This window comes from Triticum aestivum, chromosome 2D (genome assembly GCF_018294505.1).
Source record: "Triticum aestivum cultivar Chinese Spring chromosome 2D, IWGSC CS RefSeq v2.1, whole genome shotgun sequence".
Taxonomy (NCBI): Eukaryota; Viridiplantae; Streptophyta; class Magnoliopsida; order Poales; family Poaceae; genus Triticum; species Triticum aestivum.
Window position 1 is genome coordinate 267,481,857 of NC_057799.1, and position 12,638 is coordinate 267,494,494.

A 12,638-nucleotide genomic window follows, 5' to 3' on the forward strand; every position below is an offset into this window, starting at 1 on the left:
GTGAGCTCCTCCATTCCCCCCTCGCTTATTCTCGAGCTCGGTTTCGAGCTCGAGCACGCCCGCTGCCGCTCCCGTAGCTCCTCCACCCGAGTAGTCGTCGCGCTCTGCCTCGCCCAGGCCCCGTCCTACCCGTGTCCCGGCCGCGCTCGTCGCGCGCCACCTCTACTGCTTGCGTGTTGCGTCCATCGTCGGCTCCGCCCGCGCCGACCTGCTCCTCCTCGTCGCCGCTCGCTCCCCCGTCGGCGCCCGCGCCCTGGAAGCCCGCGTCGCACCCCGCCTCGCCTCGCTGCAGCCACTGTTGCTGCTGCTCAGCATCGCCGCTGCTCGCCGCCGGCCCATGTTGCCCTGCTTCGCGTACCGCTGCCTGTGCCGCGCCGACTGCGCTCCACCCTCCTCCCCGCTCGACCCCTCTAGCCGTGCTACGCCGCCGGCCTCGCCGCCCTGCTCCCCCTGCGTGCATCCGTCTGCCCACGCGCCCGTCAAGGCCCCTCTGGGTCAATGACCAGTGGGGCCCCGCCCCTGAGAATGTTAAAAAAAGGAAAAGAAAAATTAATAATTAAATTAATTAATCAATCTAATTAATTCATCTTAATTAACCCTGACTACCTAATTAGGTAATTAATTTTGTTTTGTTAAAACTGTGTCTATGACAAACGGGACCCATGCGTCAGTTGACCCAGTCAACGGTTAATGTTGACCGCTGATGTCATACTGACATCATGGTGATGTAGTAAACATATTTAGATTTAAATTAATTATGTTAATTCCAAAAATGAATTAAAACTTTAAAAATTAATATAAAATAATCCGTAACTCGGATGAAAATACTTTGTACATGAAAATTGCTCAAAATGACGAGACGAACCGTCCTCCTCCATTTCATCTGTCCGAAAATGCCAAACACTGGGAATACTTTCTCGGATGTTTCCCCCTTCGCCAGTAGCACATAGTATGGTCACCCCTAGCACCGTGTATTGCCATGTTATGCTTTGTGATGCTTTGATTGTTTTGTTATTTATTGTGTTCACTACTGCAGGATGCTGCTAACGCGACACTACGATCAGAGACCCTTTCACGAAAATGTGTGCGATGCATTAATCATAAACGGGGATTAAAAAACCGTCAAAAAAGGTGCAAAACGTTTGCGATGGAGGATGCATCAAACACGGTTCAAATTTTAGTTGCGTGTGCGATGCAGGGCACACGGTTAACCCGTTCGAACTGTTTGCGATGAGGCAGAACAACAGAAGCGGGCAACCATATCAATGTGTGTGCGATAAACGGCATACAGTTCGCTCTGATGAACCGTTTGCTATTAGGGAGTGCAACATAAACGGTTAGCCAGATTAAGGTGTGTGTGATATAGGGCATACGGTTCACTCGGACGAACTGTTTTCGATTAGCGAAGGCAACAGAAACGGTACAATTTAACAAGATGTGTGTGCTTCATGGCAAATAGCCGACTTCGATGAACTGTTTGCGATGAGAATTTACAACACAGACGGTTAATACAGTTAGTTCGTGTGCGATTCTGTGTGTACAAAAAACTTTGCAAAATGCAAACTAGTTGATTGCGGTGGCTAGGAGTATCGCACACGATGCGTCTGCGAGTACTCGTTTGCGATGATTAGTAAGTTACACATGAATTTCCTTATGATAACACTTGTGTGATAAATAACGCGTGGCACCGGATACGGTATTCGGGTTGTGTGTGTGCTCCACTTAGTCTTCCGGCGCTCCAGCGAATGCTTCCCGCGCTCCACATGGGTGAATTGTAAAATCAACGCCTATTCCCTCACCGGTTTCCCACCACCAGCTAACGGCTTGCTGCATATAACCCAGGCGGCAACGCACCGCCGCAACACTCTGCGAAGATCTAGTCCTCACCCATCTACCATTAGTTATTCCAAGCATGCTAGGCAACGACCAAAGCCTCGACGTCAACGCCTACCTACGTTACATCTTCCGCGAGGAGAACGAGCCGGAGCAGGTCGGGGAGCAAGAGCTTCATCGGCCGGTGCAGGCACCATGACCCATCGACAGCGATATCGGTGTCACAGTCCTTGGGAGCACAATCGACATATTGCAGAGGAGGTGTGATGAGCAGTTTGCCATCCACCGTGCAAAAGATCCAGAGCTGCTCGACGGCCCACCCGAAGAACCGCCGTCACCAGTGCTCATCGAGGGCCTGATGCCCCACAAGGAATGGGCAGAGGACCTCTGCGATTCATTCAAAACAAAGGCAGCCTGCGACTTCATCATTGCCAGCGGTGACCGTGTCAACCTCGATCCCGATGATGTGGTGGTCAGGCTCGAGCGCATCCTTGGCGGAGTTGACGTCCCCGACGAAGTAGAACATCGCCAACGTGATATCTTGAGGATGCAGGTGATCGACAGAATTTGCTACCAGGCTAGAGACATGGAAATGGAGCGGTTCTGCGGAGTTGTCATGCACGCGATTGCATGCTGTCAAGCTCTTCTGGAAGAGGCCCAGCAGCCCTAAGAGCCTCCCAGCGCTAGCAGCTCCGTAGGCGGAGGCGGGTCGGGACACTCGGAGTGAACGGCCGCAAGAGTGCTATGCTGATCATGGAGTCCGAGAAGACCATCGTCGGAAGGCCGCCAGCTCAGCCTTTTAGCTTATATTCTATTATAATTGTATGCATAAGTAGGTCGTGAGTGTTCTGGGCCTTGCCGCATTTGGCATTTTAAATTATCCTGAATATGTAAGACAATTATTAAGAATTATTAACCGTTGCCATTGTAACTTTGCCTCAACGGCGAGCAGAGCGCGCGCAGGGACGGCAGAGCGGAGCGTGCCGCGGCCGCCTCAACGGCGAGCAACCACGTGGTCAACCTTCTGCCATCAATAAATTTTGTCCTTGTTTCTCGTCATATTGCTGATTACAACGCAATAAGTAATTGCAAATCTGTTCACACCTATCAAACTAATATGTGTTCACACTTAGCACCGGGTTATAAAAACTACCCACTCGAAAATTACTTCACAGTGTCTCTCCTCATCACCCACAAAACTGGTTTTTTCTGTCAAGTCGTTCCGCCATGACCGGTAGGAGGAGTTTAGGGTGGACATATAACCAGGAAGCAAAGACCAAGGGCGTGGAAGCACTAGAGAGGTCCCGCCGCGAAGCCGCAGCTGCAGCAGAGATGTCCCGGCGCACCGCGGAGCCCTCGAACGAGCTCTCACGGGAACGCGAGGGCTCTCACAAGCGCATTCGCAGCGTCGGCCATCACGACGAGCCGGCATTCCTGAAGTCCTTCGCCGGCGACGACGACATTCTCACTGGCGTCACTACGCAGCAGGAGCTGGTCAACGGCTTGATGAAGCTGCTCAAGATCGGCGATGCCTCGGTTGACAAGGCGACCGGCCTCGTCGAGCAACTCATGGGTGACAATGCGAAGCTCCTCAAGTTGGTCGCTGAGAAGGAGGAGGAGACCGCTGGCTGGAAGATGCTGCATGAGCAGAGCAGTGCCTCGGAGATGGCGCTGAAAGTGGTCGTCGAGGAACTAATGGGTGGCTTGAGGAAGCTCCGGATCAAGCGCGAGCAGGAGGTGGAGGAATCCTTAGCTGCTTTCAAGCAAAGTCGTGAGGAATTGAAGAAGGAGCTGGAGGATTTCTCCGCCCGGTGATCCATCGACGAGTAGAGACAGTAGCGACCCAGATCATTGTCTGCAATTTCCTTCTTCTCTTGCCCCCTGTCTTCCGGGCTTTGCCGCATGTGGCATTTTAAATTATCCGGAATATGTAAGACAATTATTATCTGCGCTATTGTAAATTTGTCGTCGTATTATCCCTTGCCATTTTATTTGTGGCCGTATTATCCGTTGCCCTATGTGGCAATTTAAATTAGGGCGGAATACGAGTTGGAAACACGAACAAAGTAAATGCTACCATGGGATCACAACCAAACACCCTCCGTCCAGGTGCTTTAATTAACCTATTAATGGAGAAGTTGTGAGCGAGGCGGGCGGCGGCTGGTGCATGGAGGTTAAAGAGCTTGCTTCACGGTGAGCATGGGTGGCCTTGCTGCTCGCACGTGTCCCGTCGAGCCTGCGAGGTGGACAGGATGCACACGTCCCATCGAGCCTGTGCGGCGGACTGCTCGCACGCGTCCCGTTGAGCCTGCACGGCGGACTTCTCGCGCTTGTCCTGTCTAATCAAACAGTTGCACGCACGCCATCGATTATGGTTAAATTTTGACATGATAAATATAATACAACCATTTGCGATATTAACGTGTCAGCTTTTTGTTTCAAAAAGGACTTCGGTGGCTACTAATGTGTGCGCCTCTTCTCAAACTGGACGATTTTTTTTACCACGACATATATGTGCCATGTCATGAAACCATGCCAAGTTTCATGTTTTTTGGGTGACTTTTTGATTTACTGGGATTTAAAAACCGAGATTCTCATTGTTTCAGGACGACGACAAGTTTGTAATTCATTCTCATTCCTTAAACGAGACCTAAACATGCACCCAATGACACATGTACGATTTCCCACCCATTTTGCTTCACTGGAGCATGTGGTTGTAGTTCAAATTTGAATTATGGACTACATTAAATGCATAGAAAACTTAGTAATTAGTAATATATATACAATGGCCAAACAAACCCTGAACAGTTTCAAATTTCAGCCCGACACTCCTGTTATTCTATGTTGCCTGTAGAAAACAACGTTCAAGGCGAGAAGAGGCAGCGATTATCGTTTCACCCACAAGAGGGGCATGTTTCCCTACCGGAACCACGAGGGTTGCGATAGGCTCCAGTTTGTAAAAGGCTTGTAATATAGCTTCGCCCAAATTGGACAATTATATGTACCATGTAGTGACACCATGCCAAGTCTCATGATTTCCTAGTGACTTTTGGATTTACACACATTTAAAAACTAAGATTCGCAATGTTTGTGGGCAAGCCAGGACGGCGAGACAGTTGAATTCGTTCCCATTCGTTCCATGGGACCTAAACATGCACCCCACGGAAACATGTACATTTTTTCTAGCCATTTTGGTGCACTGGAGCATGTATTTGGAGTTCGGATTTGAATGATGGACATTAAATGCCTAGAAAACTCAATTAATGAATAAAAAAGGTCAAACGAACCCTGAATAATTTCAAAGTTTAGCGTGAATCTCCAGTTGTTCCGTGTCGCGTGTAGAAGAAAATACGAGGCTAGAAGAGGGAGTGATTATCGTTTGGCCCAAAAGGCGACACGTTTCCCTATCGAAACCACGAGGGTTCTTGCGACAGACTCCGGTTTGTAAGAGGTTTGTAATAAAGCTTGGCCCAAATTGGCAATGTTTTTACCACGACATATATGTGCCGTGACGTGACACCATGCCACCTTTGATGACTTTCTGGTGAGTTTAGGATTTATGGGGACTTAAAAACCGAGATTCGAAATGTTTGAGGACGAGCCAGGACACCGGTACGGTTGTAATTCGTTCCCATTCCTGGCATGAGACCTAAACATGCACCCAAGGACACATGTATAATTTTTCTATCCATTTTGGTGAACTGGAGCATGTATTTGTAGTTCAGATTCGAATTATGGACATTAAATGCCTAGGAACTCAGTTAGTGTATAAAAAGGCCAAACGAACCCTGAATAAGTTTAAATTTCAGCACGGACATCCTGTCGTTCCATGTTGCCCATGGAAGAAAATACAAGGCAAAAAGAGGCAGTGATTACGTTCCGCCCACAAGTGGAACACGTTTCCCTATCAGAACTACGAGGCTTCTTTGAGAGAAGCTCCAGTTTTTGTAAGAGGTTTGTAATAAAGCTTGACCCAAATTGGACAATGTTTTTACCACGACATAATATGTGCCATGACGTGACACCATGCCACCTTTGATGACTATCTGGTGAGTCTAGGATTTATGGGGACTTAAAAACCGAGATTCGAAATGTTCGAGGATGAGCCATGACACCAGTACGGTTGTAATTCGTTCCCATTCCTAGCATGGGACCTAAGCATGCACCCAAGGACACATGTATAATTTTTCTAGCCATTTTGGTGAACTGGAGCATGTATTTGTAGTTCAGATTTGAATTATGGACATTAAATGCCTAGGAAACTCAATTAGTGTATAAAAAGGCCAAACGAACCCCGAATAAGTTTAAATTTCAGCACGGATATCCCGTCGTTCCATGTTGCCCGTAGAAGAAAATACAAGGCGAAAAGAGGCAGTGATTACGTTTCGCCCACAAGGGGGACACGTTTCCCTATCGGAACCACGAGACTTCTTTGAGAGAAGCTCCGGTTTGTAAGAGGCTTGTAATAAAACTTGCGCCACAATGGACGAAAAAATTCCTCAACATATAAGTGCGATGTCGTGACACCATGGCAGGTTTCATGATTTTCAGCTTAGTTTTGGATTTACGGGGATTTAAAAACAGAGATTCTTCTCACGAAATGTTTTCAAATAGCACACGGTTCACTCACGAAAGCCGATATTCAATGAAAACTTCATGGAAACCTTATTTTATAGTTTCATAAAAATCTGAAAAAATGTGGGATGTTAAGAAGGTGATGTTTTATTGCGACACAAAATTTCAAGTTTAAGAACATTATGAGATGTGAGCTATGAAAACGACAAATTCTGCCCTGAATAGTGACATTACTATTCGATACTGATTTTGTCTTTTTCATAGCTCACATCTCGTAATGTGTTTCAACTTGAAATTTTGTGTGGCAATAAAACATCATCCTCTTAACTCCCGCATTTTTTTGAATTTTTTTTGGAACTTCAAAACATCTTTTTCTTGTGGTTTTCATCGGTTTCCACCGAATGTTGGTTTCCGTATGATATCACCCCCGCTGCGTGCGCGATCTGAGTCGTGCATTCTGACTGGCCAGAACCCAAACCCCACGGATCGTACGTGTGCACCGTTGGATGCTCCCAGGTTGAACGACAACCCTGAGCCCTTTCGACAACACATGCAGTACATGGGTAAGCACTGTGCGCATGCGTCGCGTAGCTCACGCTTCCTTCTTGATACGTCTCCAACGTATCTATAATTTTTTATTGTTCCATGCTATTATATTATCTGTTTTGGATGTTTAATGGGCTTTACTATGCAGTTTTATATTATTTTTGGGACTAACCTATTAACCGAAGGCCCAGTGCAAATTGTTGTTTTTTGCCTATTTCAGTGTTTCGTAGAAAAGGAATATCAAACGGAATCCAAACGGAATGAAACCTCCGGGAGAGTTATTTTTGGAACAAACGCAATCCAGGAGACTTGGAGTGGACGTCAAGGAAGCAACGAGGAAGCCACGAGGTAGGGAGGCGTGCCCCTACCCTCGTGGGCCCCTCGTGGCTCCACCGACCTACTTTTTTCACCTATATATACTCATATACCCTGAAAACATCCGAGAGCACCACGAAACCCTATTTCCACCGCTGCAACCTTCTGTACCCGTGAGATCCCATCTTGGGGCCTTTTCCGGCCCTCCGCCTGAGGGGGAATCGATCACATAGGGCTTCTACATCAACACCATAGCCTCTCCGATGATGTGTGATTAGTTTACCACAGAACTTCGGGTCCATAGTTATTAGCTAGATGGCTTCTTCTCTCTCTTTGGATCTCAATACAAAGTTCTCCTCGATCTTCTTGGAGATCTATTCGATGTAACTCTTTTTGCGGTGTGTTTGTCGAGATCAGATGAATTGTGGGTTTATGATCAAGATTATCTATGAACAATATTTGTTCTTCTCTGAATTCTTATATGTATGATTTAAATATCTTTGCAAGTCTCTTCGAATTATCAGTTTGGTTTGGCCTACTAGATTGATCTTTCTTGCAACGGGAGAAGTGCTTAGCTTTGGGTTCAATCTTGTGGTGTCCTTTCCCAGTGACAGCACGGGCAGCAAGGCACGTATTGTATTGTTGCCATCGAGGATAAAAAGATGGGGTATCATATTGCTTGAGTTTATCCCTCTACATCATATCATCTTGCCTAATGCGTTACTCTGGTCTTATGAACTTAATACTCTAGATGCATGCTGGATAGCGGTCGATGTGTGGAGTAATAGTAGTAGATGCAGAATCGTTTCGGTCTACTTGTCACGGACGTGATGCCTATATACATGATCATGCCTAGATATTCTCATAACTATGCACTTTTCAATCAATTGCTCGACAGTAATTTGTTCACCCACCGTAAATTATGCTATCTTGAGAGAAGCCACTAGTGAAACCTATGGCCCCCGGGTCTATCTTCCATCATATTATTTTCCTATCAATCTACTATTTCTTCCGTCTTTTATTTTGCAATCTTTACTTTCCAATCTATATCATAAAAATACCAAAAATATTTATCTTATTATCTCTATCAGATCTCACTTTTGCAAGTGGCCGTGAAGGGATTGACAACCCCTTTATCGCGTTGGTTGAAAGGTTCTTATTTGTTTGTGTAGGTACGAGGCGACTTGTGTGTAACCTCCTACTGGATTGATACCTTGGTTCTCAAAAACTGAGGGAAATACTTACGCTATTTTGCTGCATCACCCTTTCCTCTTCGAGGGAAAACCAACGCATGCTCAAGAGGTAGCAAGAAGGATTTCTGGCGCCGTTGCCGGGGAGGCTTACGCCAAGTCAAGTCAAGTCAGGACATACCAAGTACCCATCACAAACTCTTATCCCTCGCATTACATTATTTGCCATTTTCCTCTCCCCCACTTCACCCTTACCGGTTTATTCGCCTTCTTTTCCGTTCGTCTCTTTTTGCTTGCTTCTTGTGTGCTTGTGTGTTGGATTGTTTGTCACGATGGCTTAAGACAATACTAAATTGTGTGACTTTTCCAATACCAACAACAATGATTTTCTTAGCACTCCAATTGCTCCTCTTACCGATGCTTAATCTTGTGAAATTAATGCTGCTTTGTTGAATCTTGTCATGAAAGATCAATTTTGTGGCTTTCCTAGTGAAGATGCCGCTACACATCTAAAAAACTTTGTTGATTTGTGTGATATGCAAAAGAAGAAAGATGTGGATAATGATATTGTTAAATTGAAGCTATTTCCGTTTTCCCTTAGAGATCGTGCTAAAACTTGGTTTTCGTCTTTGCCCAAAAATAGTATTGATTCTTGGAATAAGTGCAAAGATGCTTTTATCTCTAAGTATTTTCCTCCCCCTAAGATCGTCTCTCTTAGAAAAGATATTATGAATTTTAAGCAACTTGATCATGAGCATGTTGCACAAGCTTGGGAGAGGATGAAATTAATGATACGTAATTGCCCTACTCATTGTTTGAATTTATGGATGATCATACAAAATTTATATGCAGGATTTGAATTTTGCTTCTAGAAATCTTTTAGATTCGGCTCGGGAGGCACTTTTATGGAAATCACTTTAGGAGAAGCTACTAAACTCCTATATAATATTATGGGGAATTATTATCAATGGCACACCGAAAGATCTACTAGTAAAAAGGTTCATGCGATAGAAGAGATTAATGTTTTCAGTGGAATGATGGATGAACTTATGAAATTGTTTGCTAATAAGTGTGATCCTATTGATCCTAATGATATACCTTTGTCTACTTTGATTGAGAATAATAATGAATCTATGGATGTTAATTTTGTTGGTAGGAACAATTTTGGTAACAACGCGTATAGAGGTAATTTTAATCCTAGGCCATTTCCTAGTAATTCCTCTTATAATTATGGTAATTCCTACAACAACTCTTATGGAAATTATAATAAGATGCCCTCTGATTTTGAGACTAGTGTTAAAGAATTTATTAGTTCGCAAAAGAATTTCAATGCTTTGCTTGAAGAAAAATTGCCTAAGATTGATGAGTTGGCTAGGAACGTGGATAGAATTTCTCTTGATGTTGATTCTTTGAAACTTAGATCTTTTCCACCTAAGCATTATATCAATGAGTCTCTCAAAGCTATGAGAACTTCCATTGATGAGTGCAAAGAAAGAACCGCTAGGATGCGTGCTAAAAAATATTGCTTTATGAAAGTGTGTTCTTCTAGTTTTCATGATGAAGATCTAAAAGTTATTGATGTGTCTCCTATTAAATCTTTGTTTTGCAATATGAATCTTGATAAAGATGGGACTGGAGATGATTCAACTTTAGTTAAGAGGCATCCCAATGATTCGGAGTTTTTAGATCTTGATGCAAAAATTGGTAAAAGTGGGATTGAAGAGGTCAAAACTTTAGGTAGCAATGAACCCACTATTTTGGATTTTAAGGAATTTAATTATGATAATTGTTCTTTAATAGACTGTATTTCCTTGTTGCAATCCGTGTTAAATTCTCCTCATGCTTATAGTCAAAATAAAGCTTTTACCAAACATATCGTTGATGGTCTAATTAATGCAATCCTATGAAGAAAAGCTTGAATTAGAAGTTTCTATCCCTAGAAAACTTCATGATGAGTGGGAACCTACTATTAAAATTAAGATTAAAGATCATGAATGCTATGCTTTGTGTGATTTGGGTGCTAGTGTTTCCACGATTCCAAAAACTTTGTGTGATGTGTTAGGTTTCCGTGAATTTGATGATTGTTCTTTAAATTTGCACCTTGCGGATTCCACCATTAAGAAACCTATGGGAAGGATTAATGATGTTCTTATTGTTGCAAATAGGAGTTATGTGCCCGTATATTTCATCGTTCTTGATATAGATTGCAATCCTACATGTCCTATTATTCTTGGTAGACCTTTCCTTAGAACGATTGGTGCAATTATTGATATGAAAGAAGGAAATATAAGATTCCAATTTCCGTTAAGGAAAGGCATGGAACACTTTCCTAGAAAAGTAAATTACCTTATGAATCTATTATGAGAGCCACTTATGGATTGCATACCAAAGATGATAATACCTAGATCTATTCTTGCCTTTATGCCTAGCTAGGGGCGTTAAACGATAGCGCTTGTTGGGAGGCAACCCAATTTTATTTTTGTTTCTTGCATTTTGTTTCTGTTTAGTAATAAATAATTAATCTAGCTTCTGTTTAGATGTGTTTTTATGTTTTAATTAGTGTTTGTGCCAAGTAGACCCAATAGGATCTTCTTGGGTGATAGTTGTTTGATCTTGCTGAACGTGATAAATTGCCAATTCTTTTTGCAGTAGATCAATATAAAAATTATTATGCAGGTTTTCCTAGTTTTTCAGAATTTTTGGAGTTCCAGAAGTATTCTAACAAATCTGATTGCTACAGACTGTTCTGTTTTTGACAGATTCTGTTTTTCGTGTGTTGTTTGCTTATTTTGATGAATCTATGGCTAGTATCGGGGGTATGAACCATAGAGAAGTTGGAATACAGTAGGTTTAACACCAATATAAATAAAGAATGAGTTCATTACAGTACCTTAAGGTGGTCGTTTGTTTTCTTATACTAACGGAGGTCATGAGATTTTCTGTTGAGTTTTTGTTGTGAAGTTTTCAAGTTTTTGGGTAAAGATTTGATGGATTTTGGAACAAGGAGTGGCAAGATCCTAAGCTTGGGGATTCACAAGGCACCCAAGGTAAAATTCAAGTACAACCAAAATCCTAAGCTTGGGTATGCCCCGGAAGGCATCCCCTCTTTCGTCTTCGTCTATCGGTAACTTTACTTGAGGCTATATTTTTGTTCACCGCATGATATGTGTTTTGCTTGGAGCGTCTTGTATGATTTGAGTATCTGCTTTTTAGTTTGCCACAATCATCCTTGCTGTACACACCTTTTGGAGAGACACACATGAATCGGAATTTATTAGAATACTCTATGTGCTTCACTTATATCTTTTGAGCTAGATAATTTCGCTCTAGTGCTTCACTTATATCTTTTAGAGCATGGTGGTGGTTTTATTTTATAGAAATTATTGATCTCTCATGCTTCACTTATATTATTTTGAGAGTCTTATAGAACAGCATGGTAATTTGCTTTGGCTATAAAATTAGTCCTAATATGATGAGCATCCAAGATGGGTATAATAAAAACTTCAACAAGACTGTATTGCAACGGTGGCTGCACGTTAAGAACAAATTTTGTATTGCAACAAAACAAATTACAACTATAAAACAAAAGGAAGGTTGGCATAAAAGTTAACAGTCTGGCAGATAAATGCACCACCAGAAGTTCAGAAGCTCAGTTCATTTGACCTGACTATTACATTTTCATGCTGTATTGTCGATGGGGCACCATAACCTCCGCCTTCATTTCTCCTAGGCTCCTGAACAACATAGCAAATGCCTGATAGTTTGGTTTCAAAACCATGCATATCTTGATGACATCGAACAATGTCTGTCCTTGTTTCACAAAGGGTCTCTGTTAGGGAATGGACTTGTGTCTGGAGCGCAGATATAACATTGTTTTGAGCTTGCATAATTTGATCATGTGGCAGTTTGGACGAGATTGCCTTAACAGCAAACCCAGTATTACGCAGGAATGTGCTTTTGGCACTGTTAGTGGACAGGTACTGACCCACTGCAGCAAGAGCTGACATTGCGGTTATAGTTGCCTCGCCACCTTCAGAAGGTGGCGGTTCCACCATTTTTTACATAGCTTGCTGAAAAGTTGAGTTTTTACATTAGTAGTACCAGAACTGAAGATATTAAGGAGGCAGCAAAACCAAAGAAAATAGGTTTGATCTATATACATAACTTATTCTGGTGAAC